This window comes from Struthio camelus, chromosome 7 (assembly GCF_040807025.1).
Source record: "Struthio camelus isolate bStrCam1 chromosome 7, bStrCam1.hap1, whole genome shotgun sequence".
NCBI classification, from domain to species: domain Eukaryota; kingdom Metazoa; phylum Chordata; class Aves; order Struthioniformes; family Struthionidae; genus Struthio; species Struthio camelus.
Window position 1 is genome coordinate 12,628,171 of NC_090948.1, and position 12,702 is coordinate 12,640,872.

General features: G+C 37.6%; 1 protein-coding gene across 32 annotated transcripts in view; it reads right to left on the bottom strand.

Annotated features, from left to right (window-relative positions):
- Positions 1-12,702, bottom strand: part of ADD3 (adducin 3) — a 108,441-nt gene that overhangs the window by 53,360 nt on the left and 42,379 nt on the right. For 2 of the 32 annotated variants that reach the window (XM_068949685.1, XM_068949668.1), the window contains exon 1: positions 4,047-4,112. The exons of 28 other annotated variants lie outside the window; for them this stretch is intronic. The gene's annotated coding sequence lies outside the window, so the exon portion shown is untranslated. Of the gene's footprint in view, positions 1-4,046; positions 4,113-12,702 lie in introns of those variants that run through there. 2 more of the 32 variants (XM_068949686.1, XM_068949669.1) reach the window with 1 other exon arrangement.

Here is a 12,702-nt window from a genome sequence, read left to right on the forward strand (position 1 = left end):
TTTCAATAATTTACTTTCCCAAGCAAAGCAAATTCAAACCCTATAGCTGTCTGCAAAGAAGTACACGTTGGTATAACTTGCTTAAAACACCTTCCATTTCTATTCCTTTGCAACCAGTCAACTCAGGTAGTAATGGGTGAACAGAAGCAGCACAATTCTTTCAGCCAAGAGTACTGTGTACTTCACACTGCAAGTAATTTCACTATATTGTTGCAGGAATGGTTGCACTGTTGATTGAAAGCACAAGCAGCATTCATAATTTTCCCCAGAATTTCACTTTTGCTGCTCAGCGTTCTTGGACAAATCCACTGGGGGACGATTCTTGCCTTGCTTACCGTCTGCCTTGCCAAAATTAGAGTTTCTCATATACTACAAACCTACAAGAAAAGTTTCTCTGTATGACCGATCCAGCTTTATGCTGGGGGCAGGGGGTGGGTGAGTAAGGAAGGAGGTAGAAGCAGGGTCACACAACAGTCAGACAGAGCAAGCCGAAGAACGCCAGGGCACCTACGCCAGTTCCCCAAACCTGCTAATTCCCTTCACAGGGCAAGGGCTTAAAACAACACAGACACATGCAAGCAAATCCCAAAATACAGACTTGTAACTTGTCATAAATACTAAGCAATACAAGACAAAATTATACTAAAAACAAAACAAACAAAAACCACACATAGAGAGCAAAAAGAATGAAAATTTACTCTAAAAATCCTACAGAATTAAAGGCTTCTAGTCCTATCTCAAACTCTAAGATATTTCTGCCAACTAGGGGATGCCGATAGTGCTGTAGCTGCCTCTCAAGAAAACACACAGCCTAGAAAATGACTCTCAGCTCATTCGTACTTATTAGAAAGTTTAATACAATATTAACCTATTTCAAAATTGTTTCTCAAGCTCAATTTTACAGTAATATTTTGATAGAATGCTGTGTAAATATTGATACAGGTTAAAAAAGTGACAACAAAGCCAACATCACCAAAACAGTGAAACTCAGCTGAGCATTACAAATAGAAATAATTATAATGAATCCTCAAGGTGCATACGTGCTGGCTGGCTAACCAAACATGACTGTTATCCAACTACTCTTTTCTTTTTATTTTTTCTTCTACAGAGCATGATTCTTCCTTGTGCAGCAAATCTGTCCAGGATCTCTTCACTTAAAAGCAAAAAAACTCTTTCTGGCATCTCAGAAATAAGTACCACAACGTTTTCGCTCTTAAGGCTTTAGAACTTAAATTTAGGCACGATGCTTCAAAGCTGGAGATAAATTTAAGTGACTAAGGCTGAAATTCCGATGCAGAGAGTGCTTCAAACCTGGGTACCACTTATATCCCAAAATAGACCTAAGTGTGATTGTAGTAAGGGGTTTAGAGTGGTGCACAGCTCTCACATAGATTTTCTAAACCCATTGAGTATTCTTTCCTGTGAAATTATTTTCTGTGTAGTTAATCTGTAGTCTTCACTTTCAGCCGTAAGACAAGCAAATGGTATTTACTCGTGCTGACGAAGCGCCCACACAAATGAGTGGACAACGCAGAGAGTGTACACTTCAGTAAGAGAAATATGGAAGCTGCCTGATAGTGCCTAGAAACACTTATGCTGGGTAACAGAAAAGGATAAATAGCTCCCATTTGACCGTGCAAGAGGAGTTTAGTGGGTAAATAACCATAGTTCGTACATTATCAGTAAATAACTTACGAGATATTGCAGATGATTTAGATTCAAGAGAGAAAAATCAGGCACAAAGCTGCCGGATGATGAGAGTTCCCAGTCTGAAAAGGAAACTTCTTGATACTAAAGTAATAAAATGCTCATTTACCATTCATATTACGCATAAGCAATATAAAATTAAAATGTTAATTTTCAACACTTGTTTTCAAAAATTCATTACGTCCTAGAGTGGGACTCATTTTACCTAACTTTAGATATTTAAAAAACATTTGAACTCATTTTCTAATTGAAGATTAGGTTGAAGGAATCACTTTCTAGGCTTCATCACCAGTATTGACTAGACTGAGATTATAACAGAAGCAGTTACACAAAATGAACGCGGCTCTAAAATACTAGACAGGAACATGCAAGACTGAGGAAATACTTAGGAAGAGCAGATCACTTAGTCATTTTAAGTACCAAAGAAGAAAAATGGAAATAGTGGATTTAAAAACAAGAATTTACTCATTAAGTTCTTACAACTTGCACAGCACCAGGGCTGTATGCTTTGGCATGTATTTTTCCATCTCACTAACCTGAGAGGTAAAAGGGTCTGTCACATTGACCCAATCTGGCCTAGATAAAGCAGCCACATAACATACATAGGACTTTCTGCATTGAGATACAAAACAGAATAAAATGAATACACAGCAGCTACCAAGCAAATAGAAAGATCTGGCAGCAGCAGTGTGACTGCAGACACACAGTTAAAATATGCTGCGAGAGTGTGTCACCAGGCAGACAAATAGGCTTTCAGAATACCAAGCTCAGCAGCTAGTAATATAAGAAATATTAAGTGAAAATACATATCTGATTTATTGTAAAGTATAAATCAAAAAATTATCAACATGCAGGGAAGGGAGTGGGAGGAAAGCTGAGGAGAGGAGGTTTTGTGGTAATACAGGTGAACTTGATTAGAAAAAGTTATTTCCATGGAGATTACTATAAAGTAAACAAAGTTTAAAAGGAAACGGTGGTTAACCAGTTCCATCAAATATTTTTCAAGCAACCAGAATGCCTCCCCTCCTCCAGTAAACGCTTGAAGCTAATGTACATCTCAAAGACTTTAGATTTTCTGTATTTCATCATTGCTATCCTGAAAAGATAAATAAGTTGAATAGCTAGCAAACATCTTACACAACTCACACATGCTTCTGGATCTCACCACAGTATTAACATCTTTATATGTCAATGTTACTGTGACACGTAAATAAGTAAAGTACACCTTTATATGAAAAATCCTTTATTAAAATTCCACGTCTGAAATTCTGTTTAAAACACCACCACCACCACCCTCCCACCTCCACCAGCCTATTACAACTCAGTTTTGTTATACTCATTGAAATACAGACGTTACAGCTGATCCAAAAATCTCTGCTTTCGTCAAAGTTAATTTACACTCAGGGCCTTAATTCACAACTGGATCTTTTTGGTCCAAGTTGGCAAGATTAATTGAAAACATGCAACATTATAAATTATGGCAAAAATAAAAGAACTCATTAATGTTTCTCTAAAGCATGCCTGCTTATCAGTATCTATCTACAAATACACGTTTTCTTCCACCTGACAAAAGTTATGGAAAATAACAAGGTTCCACATTGATATTTTATGTCTTAAATAGCATAAATTTCTCTACAGTGTATCTCCCCAAAGCCAGAAGGACAGATTGGATCAAAGAAAACATTTCAGTGGAAGTAACCTGACCTCTTTTGTAACCTTTCCCCGTTTGCAATCACTTGGTACAAAACTGGCACACCGCTGAAAGAAGCAGGAGAGGGCCTTTCATCGGGTCTAGCATTTTTATTTCAAAATCATCTCACCATCACTAAGGGATTAAAACTTCACACAAATTGATGTTATAGATACTGAGGATTTTTTCAGTTACTTATCTTTTTAAATGTTCACAGGTCATCAGCAACTTTATACATAGTCAGTGAAATGGCAGTTCTTGCTCCCTCAGGAACATAAGTAGCTGAAAAAAATCCTCACTACACACAGCCTTATTGCTTTGTACAACTGTTTATTCTTTCAAAGGAGATGCTACTGAAGCAAATGTATCAAACAGCTCTTACTTGTAACCAGGTATTTTTCTCTTTTAAAGAAAGCATGAAGTTCACAAAATGCCTATTTTCTCTTTCAATCCACATATTCATACATGTACGTATGATGAATTAGCAAGGAAAAACTGACGTTTAATTCTAATGCAGACTTTTAACGCTGAAGAAACTTAAAATGTTAGACATCTTAAAGAGGCTGCACATCGGGAAGAACTCACATGAAGCCAAAATTAATCCAAAGACTTTTTCCTGAACATTCCTGATAGAAGGAAGACACTGTACCTTATCCATTTTGCGTCCTCTTACCAATAAGGGAGCATCATCCGCAACATAAACTCAGATTCAGTACTAAAAAAAAAAAAGCCACATGCAACCAAACACAACCAAGCCATCGTGTATGAAGACGACAGACTCAGCAGATTTCATATTAGTCTACTTATTAACCATGCCACATTCACCACAAAATAAGTTTCTGTCTACGTCTTGTGGTCAGAACTTGACCAAAACTGAAAAAACCTTCCCATCTAAAGCAATATAGGTCTGCAGTCACAGAAGATTTGACCACACACAGGATATTTTGTGCACTTGAGGCAATACAGTTAATGTTAGTCCACTGTTTCTTATGATCTATTTGTTTATTGACATCAATCTATTTTAACCCAAAAAAGTTAGGCTGCAGTACAGCACAGTGCTTCTGGTTATTAAATAAGTATATTTGCCACAAAATAACATGATGAGAGAACAAAGATGGTCACTTTTTTTTGTATTTTATACCACTGGCAGCTTCAATTCTGTAAGTTGAAAGGAAGAAAAGAAGGGACCCAATTAACCACGTGTCCACCAGAAGGCTAAATATCACATACTTGGAATGTACAAGCTCACCTTTCTCAAATCATAAGATAAATGACATACGACCACATGTTTACCAGTTCTGTGGTTTTCATTGTTTTTAATGACACCCACCAACTTGCCCGTACAGACTTGCTGGTCTGCAGTACCCTGACCATTTCTGGAATGCTTTTGATATATTCAAATCACGTTCGCCAACTATCACACCTCTGATCCTCTTAAGTAACAGATAGCAGTTGACAGATCAGCATTTTCACATACAATTGCCTTAAGATCTCTTGGGTAAATATTATCTACTCCTGGCAATTTGCTACTTTCTGTTCCCCTCCCCTAAAATCTCTTCCATCAACACTTCAATTGGAGACTAATTCCCAAAATATCACCTGTAGAGAAAAGTTCCTGCACAAAAACCTCCCAGAGAAGAGAACATGGACACAAAGCATTTCATTTTTATTCTGTGACCTCATCTTTTCTGAGCGCTCCTGTTATGCCTCAGTCATCTGTCCGCTCCACAGTCTGCCATTTCTGATGCATTTGAAATGATTTATTATAGCTTCTCATGTCTTTAACAAGCTATTTGAAAGATGTCTCCTTGTTTCTAATAAATTCCTTAACTTTCCTTAACTTTTTTACATTTCATCCAAGTTCTAATCCAGAGTCTTTAAATGGCCTATCCACTCTCTGTACACTTTCAATTTCCTTGTAACAGGCTTCTGCATTTTTATGCAGTACTCATTCTTTAAATTAAAACTCTCCTGTAGCAACCTCACAGATATTTGCAAAAAGATACTGAATTGCAGTATATTACAGCTACAGTTACAAAGCGACTCTGATACCAAACATTTTGAATCAGACTCTGTGCGCTGCTCAGGATGAGATCAAACTGCTCCCCATCTTGCGGGGTCTTCAACTACCTGCACTCTAAAGCAAAATTCAGTAGCAACATGGTAACAGAAGCCTGCCATTAACACTTTTTTCTGACTTCAGCATCTCTTTGGTCTCTTTCAGGGATGTCATTCTTACCATTCTGAATGAATGTTGAGTATTACAGTCCTAATATTTTTCATTGTACAGAAAAGGAAATTGAACTATTTACTAAAACAATTGTCCGTTTCATCTCCAAGCTTTCTTCAACATTAGAACTAGTCTTCCACCAAAATGATCATCATCGCATGACTATGAAGCAAGAGCTCAAGTCTCCCAGGCTTCTGAGTAACACTACAGATTCTCCTTTACAGAACCCATTTCCAAAGTTGAGCTGTCCTTAGCAATCTGGTAGCAACAGTAAGAATGCACTGTTCTGGTGAACAGTCTTTTTAGCTCTGGGGTCCAAAGCATTTTTCTTGTTACAACCCAAGCTCTTTTCTTCCTCCTTCCTTTTGCAGATAGAGCCGGGGGCACAGACCCAAACCCCTGCACCCAACTGATCTTCTTCCCCAACCCTCATCCTCAGCTACTGTGCCCTTACCTGGCACTTGCATCTATCCCCCTTCTTAGACCCATGGTGCTCTTGCCCAGGCCTTGCTACTCATTTGCTTCTTACCTACTCCCATGCAGGGCCCTATTGCATGTTGTTAAATAGTGATACTTGGGAAACCGACTGCTTTAGCTTATTACAAGAATTAACCTTAACTTATAGCCTTTGTCAGGTGTAAGTGGTCTACTGACATGCTTGCAATTAAAGAGGGACTAAGTTGAGGACAAACGGTTTTGTTTCAGTAATCACCAGTCACTGATCTGTGCAAATGCACCGATGTTAATCCCGAGACACGGATAAACTGAATCTAAAATCAACAGATCCAATTATAGATTACTCCAACTATCTGTATGCATAAACTTCACACTGAACTGCGTGACATGAAACCCTGCATATCTTTCTCTATGTTTAGGTGTCAGCCTCAGACAATAGCTGCCACTGTTGACCACTGAAAACAACTCCTGAATGCATACAAAGTGTAAGTAAATCAGACTCATATTTACTCTACATTAGAAATCTTTCTCCCCATCCCCTCTCCACCAGGACTCTTGTCAGCTTAAAGACCATACAACACAGAATACAGTCTACAGCGCTCCACGCTGATCAAAAGCGAACAGGGACTACACCTCTGAAAACAGTTAAGAGAACAAATCCTTAAGAACAGAATTAAGGGAACTCCAGCTGTATATTACTTGACTGATGTTGTTTTGACCTGACATGGCAAGATACATAACTAAATCAAACCTTAAAAAGTAGTTCCACATTTAGTAAAGTTAAACACAAAGTCTTCTTTATGAGAGTCATTGGTCATTAGTAAACAGACAAAACCCTCCATGTCATTAAAATTCAACTGTTAAGAAATATACCCAGCTTCAGAGGGGAAGCACAAACTTTCTAATATCAACATTTGCTAAGGAGGCCATCATTACTAAACACAGTTGAATGTGTGAAGGGGGGGGGGGAAATCCTACAAGCAGGCTATTGCTGAAAAGATTAAACCAGTATTTAGTGGAAGAGAGTTTTAAGGCTTATGACTACTTTGGAAAAGGTTCAATTTTTAAACAATTACTCTTCATTCACCACACTCAGCCTAAGAACGAATAAAGCCAAACCAGAGTAGGTTGAAAAAACAACCTCCACCATAAAGTAACAGCAATGACCTGACACATAGTTAGCTACATTTACTTAAGCTCACAAAGATATATAGATTTTTTTCAAGAAATCAAACAGAAGATTAACTCTCGAATTAAGGAACAATTTAAAAATCTGTACAGTATGGTGGAGATAAGGTTGCATATTTAAATAAATTTAGTTAATAGTGACAATGCTAGCAAAACGGAGTAATTTTGCCTTTGGGAAGGAATATTTCAACTAAATTCTTTATATTTTCTTGTAGTTACAAGCCTATGGATTTAATATAGGCCAGACAGCAACTTTGAATCAGCATTTTCAGCATTAATTCCAGCATCATATAGAATGAGCTGAAAAGTTGATCAGCACATCACAAACAGCTGAATAATATCACCTCTTGTGCTCCCAAGAGCTGTTCTTCATTAATTCCTACTTAACAGAATCTCCACAGTCTGTACTACTAACTTTTAAAAGATTGCTAGTATCAACCGAAGCAGCTGAAAATTGACATGTTTTCTGCTTGGTGAAAATCCCAAACGCCACCTTCTTCTCTTCCACTAGTCAGCAACATTTACTCCCCTAGAATTCCTGCTTGAAATAACAGCCAAGCTTTTCTGACCCCGAGTGCAATCAGGAACTTTACATTAACGTTGTCTTCTTCCTTCTCCTGCCTAGCATAGAACTGCTTTATCGCACAGTCCAAGGAATCTGACAGGGAAAGCGATACAGAAATTTATCCGCTGCCAGAAAACTGCTTCCATGATAGGGGCACAGGAAAGAAAGGGAAAGCAGTGAAGAGCAATCTAACACTCTTCAACACTTTCCAGACACTAGCAGGGGAAATTAAAAAAAAAAAAAAAAAAAGATTCAGGACTTTAGCATAATGAACAAAAATGCCTCCCAAAGATACACAGGCTGGAAAAGTCTGAACATCTTTCATCTAAATCCTCAATGGAAAAATTTCATCTTCAGAAGTTCTTCATAAATGCCAGAATTAGAAATGTGTTTGAAAAAATATGGACCTTAGCTTCAAGTATCTATTAACTCTCTAAAAGGCAGCATGAATTTGCATAGCCTTCCCTACCACTATGGATCACAAAAGCAGCAGCAATTCTAGAAGGATCCTAGGATGACAGTTCTCTTGTTTTATTTTAAAAGCTTCCTCATCTTCCACCGCTAAGCTCTCCCCTTACAGCTTTGCCCCCAGCGAGAGAAGTGCTGTGAGTGATAAGGCTTAGTCTGATCCTTCCAGAGAACCTCTGCTTTCCTCTCTCTTGAGATAAAGCAATTGTCAACTTGGTGCTTAAGATATAAAGAATCACGTTTTATTTTGTAATGGGAACCTACGTAGAAAATGCTGTTTCTCAAAAAAAACTCTTTCACATGTGCAAAGCAAGAAGAACTTCACACACAGCAGGTGCTTTTTAGGAGAAAGGCAGCAACTACAGAAATGTTGAACAGATCTGCTTTTTCTGATCGTTGGTTTGAATCCTCTTTGACTACCTTAGTTCGCACAATATATGTCCTGCACTGTATTTCGTTTTTTTATGAGTATCTGGGCAGAGTTCCAATGCTTTGATGCAACTGGTCACAGTAAAAAGTTCAGTTCAACATATGAGTATTACCACCAGCAGAGAAAGCTGGACGGGTGGAGGAGATGCATATCAAGTGTAAATGTACAGTGTACATTTTTATGCACACTACAGGATATGGTTGCAACCAGCCAAGCAAATAGGAACTGAGTTCCAAAAAGGTTCTTCATATGAACAGGAAAGAAGTCTAACAGATGAAGTCCTCCAGTTCCACAGAAGTACAGAAAATATAATTGTCTTCACGCTATAAGTAAAAGGTTTTTTTCCTCCTTCAAGACTAAATGAGAAAAATGTATCAAAACAGTGAAAATAAAGTAAAAAAACCCTACTGTCTGCAACTTCAAATATTTAGTCAGAAGAATAAGTGGAAGACCTAGACTCTTCCATACCGGAACTTTTCATGCTAAGAAACAAAAAAAAAAAACAACAAAAAAAAAGGTTAAAAAAAGAAAGGAAAAAAACCCCACTAACTTCAAACTGATTCACTGTAAAGAATGATACATCAGATTTTTCATGTTATTTTACGGAATGTGCACGACCTCAACTGTGGTTTTAACTTTATATTTATTAACAGCCTGCAAGACTAACTTCTCTTCACAAAGACTTACTGGAAACAGACATTTCAGGCAGGGATACAGCCGTATCACCCATTCTGTCCGGTACGCAGGCAGAGAGGAGGGCACCCCTTCTGCACAACTGAAACGGCTGATTAAGAAAGTGACCAAAGCAAGGGAGTTCGTTGGATCTAAGAGCTCACCAGGGGCAGGAAAGTCATCTTCAACAGGGGGAACTGATCAAAGAGCCCCGACAATTTAGGTGAGAAATCTGAATGTGGATTTAGATTAATCTTCCATCTCGCTGTATTTTTCTATCATTTGCGTTTAAAGTCTGTTACTCAAACAGAGCAGGAAATAAGAATGTTGTTTTACCATGCTCCCCTATCTTTATACTGTGAAGCACCCGACTGGAGTTATTGAATAAAATCATAAACCCCCACCCCGCCCCAGGTTACATTTTTCTTCATTGGCAGCTCTGCCTTTCAAGAGCTCTACTCTTATTAAAAGAATCAGAGGCCTTCCTCAGGCGTTACTGTCTTTGAAGATCAAGCCCTAACTACATTTTATGGAAAAGACCTTTCAGTTCATACTTTTTCCAAACTGCGTGGTATGTTTAAACAATTACACAAGACAGTGTATTTGGATTCCAGGCTCTTATACAATCTCAGGTTTTAAAAATACATTTTTTCTTTCTTCTGGGCACTCTGAAATAAATGCCCCAAATAGTGACAATCCAATAGTGACAGGTATTAAAGAAAAAAAAATAAAGCTTAAGGAGCATAAAATAAATTATGAATAAAGGGTCTCTTCTCACAAGGAAAAATTAAAAATCAAAACCTATTTCTTCTCAATATGCACGTAGCAGAAAGACGGGAGTGAATTCTGACTGCTTCAACGAGAGACAATCAAAACTCTTGGGACGTTTATGCAAAAAGAGCTATTGCAAAGAAAGGAGAACAATCTTACATTTTCTTCTAACACTTATGTTTAATAGTGTTTTCTTAAATGGCTGGGAAAGTTTGCAGTTTGGAGCCAGCCACATGTTACTTATCAATGCTTCAAATGCAGGGTGAGTAAGAAAGGCCATGTCTGGTTCCTTTTGCAATAGGGAAAATCTCTTTTGAAGTCTTCTTGAGGGACTGACAGGGGAGAAAGTGTCAGGAAAAGGATCTGACAGGTTTTGCACAGTTAGGGGCAAGAAAATGTCTGGAGTAAAATCTCTTGTCTAAATTGGGCGAAGAGATAGAAACCTCTCCTTTAGCAGTGGAGAAACCAGATGAAAGGTTTGAGACTCGCTTATATCTTTTTTTCCAGCTATGCATGAATTCCTTTTCATGCTTTTTGCCAGCTTCTCATCTTACCAGGAGTCTGTGGGAGAGGTCAGTCCAATGCCTAAGTGAGTGGAGTGCATGTTAGGGCTCCATGTACAGCAAACAGTCTCCTAAGTTCCCAGGAAAATGACTTGCATTTTAAGACACCTCATATATTACAGAAGGCCTGAATTTAAAGGTGGAAGAGACCGCATGAATGATCTTAAAGCAAAGTCAAACAGCTATGTAATTACTCTGCTTCTTGAAATGGAAAGCATTATTGATGAATCACTTCATATTGCTGTTTTACTCTAGGACAGAATGTCTCCTGTATTTCCAATTCTATGCAAACGACTAACCTGAGAAGTTTTGCATCACCTGCAAAGTAAGCACAGGAATCCACTAGCAGGTCAAGAAACGAGACACAGTTCTTTTTTTTTTTTTTTTTTTTTAAATCAGCACTGTAAGCTGTTTTTTCTTTTCTCTCTCTCCCTCCCCCCACCTTTTTTTTATTCTTCCCACATGCTGGAGACACCATTTAAAAAGAAAACACTCATTTTTTTCCCCTCAATCACAAGGATAGAACAAAGGCTTGATATAACCAGCCTCTAAAAACTGAACAACTTCTGTATGAACTATATTGTTATCCATAGCAAACTGTTTTGTATGTGTTGCATGAACAACCTACAGCTCTAAAATAGGCGAATTTAGCATAAACTTCTCAATGAGGAGAAAGCTCCAGGGCTCATTACACCACTCATAAGTAATAATTTGATGTATACTTGGGGGAAGACGACAGCTTAGCATCTCAGCACTATTCAACTTAAAAAAACCACTGAAATATGTAGTAAACTTTTTTTTAATAAAAACTATCAGTTTTACATTTTTATAAAGTGATAATGTTTTGACTGCTTCCTTGCTTCTGTGTCACAATAGTGCATAGGCAAGGTACGTGTAGCGTTCGACCGAGAGGATAGGCTGCTGAGAAGAGCTGCTATTCTAACCAAAAATAAAATCAATGGGCACAGATAATTTTGTCATACTCTTTCCTTCCAAGTAAGTTTCTTCCTTATGCATATGTTAAATTTATTCAGGAAAACTGAATTAAAAAAAGATAAAACTGAAAATAAAGCAACTCTCCCTCCGCCACATACCGCCAGAGCAGATGGGTTATCAACTTAGCAGCAGCCCAACAGCCCAATAAAGGGGATAATTTTGATGAATTGGAAGAAATTTACGGAAAAGTAGATGGAAACAGAGAGTAAGAAAAAAATACGAAAAAGGGTTCAAGACTAGAATCCTAGCAAGGTCTTAGTAAGAGGATTATTTTAAGATAGTCTTATCATCATTAACATATCATCCACAAAAACGTGAGTCACAGCACTTTTTGTCTTATTTTAATCAAGGTTTGGAAAACTGTAGAAAACACCAGTAGAAAAATATGACAGATAAGAGAATAGGCACTACAATTGTTAAAGCACTGCAAGAACATTTGTCGCCTATTAAGACCACAATATAATATAACCTACATACACACCAGAAAAACACTTTTAAGATGTAATAGTCAGAAGGATATTAAAACTGAAAGGTTCTGTCCTTATAGGCTACTACTCAGGTTTTGGTGTCTTCAGACTCCTCCTTTTGCATCTTTAGGAACCCTGCATATAATGGGTACATAATGAGCTGAATTCTGTTAATTATTGTAACGAACACCAAAGTTGCAAGCAATAGATTCACTAACGTCTGATGATACTTACTATCAATTAGTTAATGTACCCATTTGCAGAAATAGGGAATATTCACCTCAGTGGGGCTAGAATTTGTAGAATACCTGATATCCTTACACATATAAAGTTTCATACATATTTAGAGCAAATACTATGCAATATTGTTCAGATTCTTGCACTCAATCCAAAGCTGATGTGCAATTTCTCCCCACAACGGTATTTCTTTACATAATATGAAAGAGACTAAAAGCACAGACAAAAATACACGTACTTTAAAGTGGCAGTTTGCTAATTC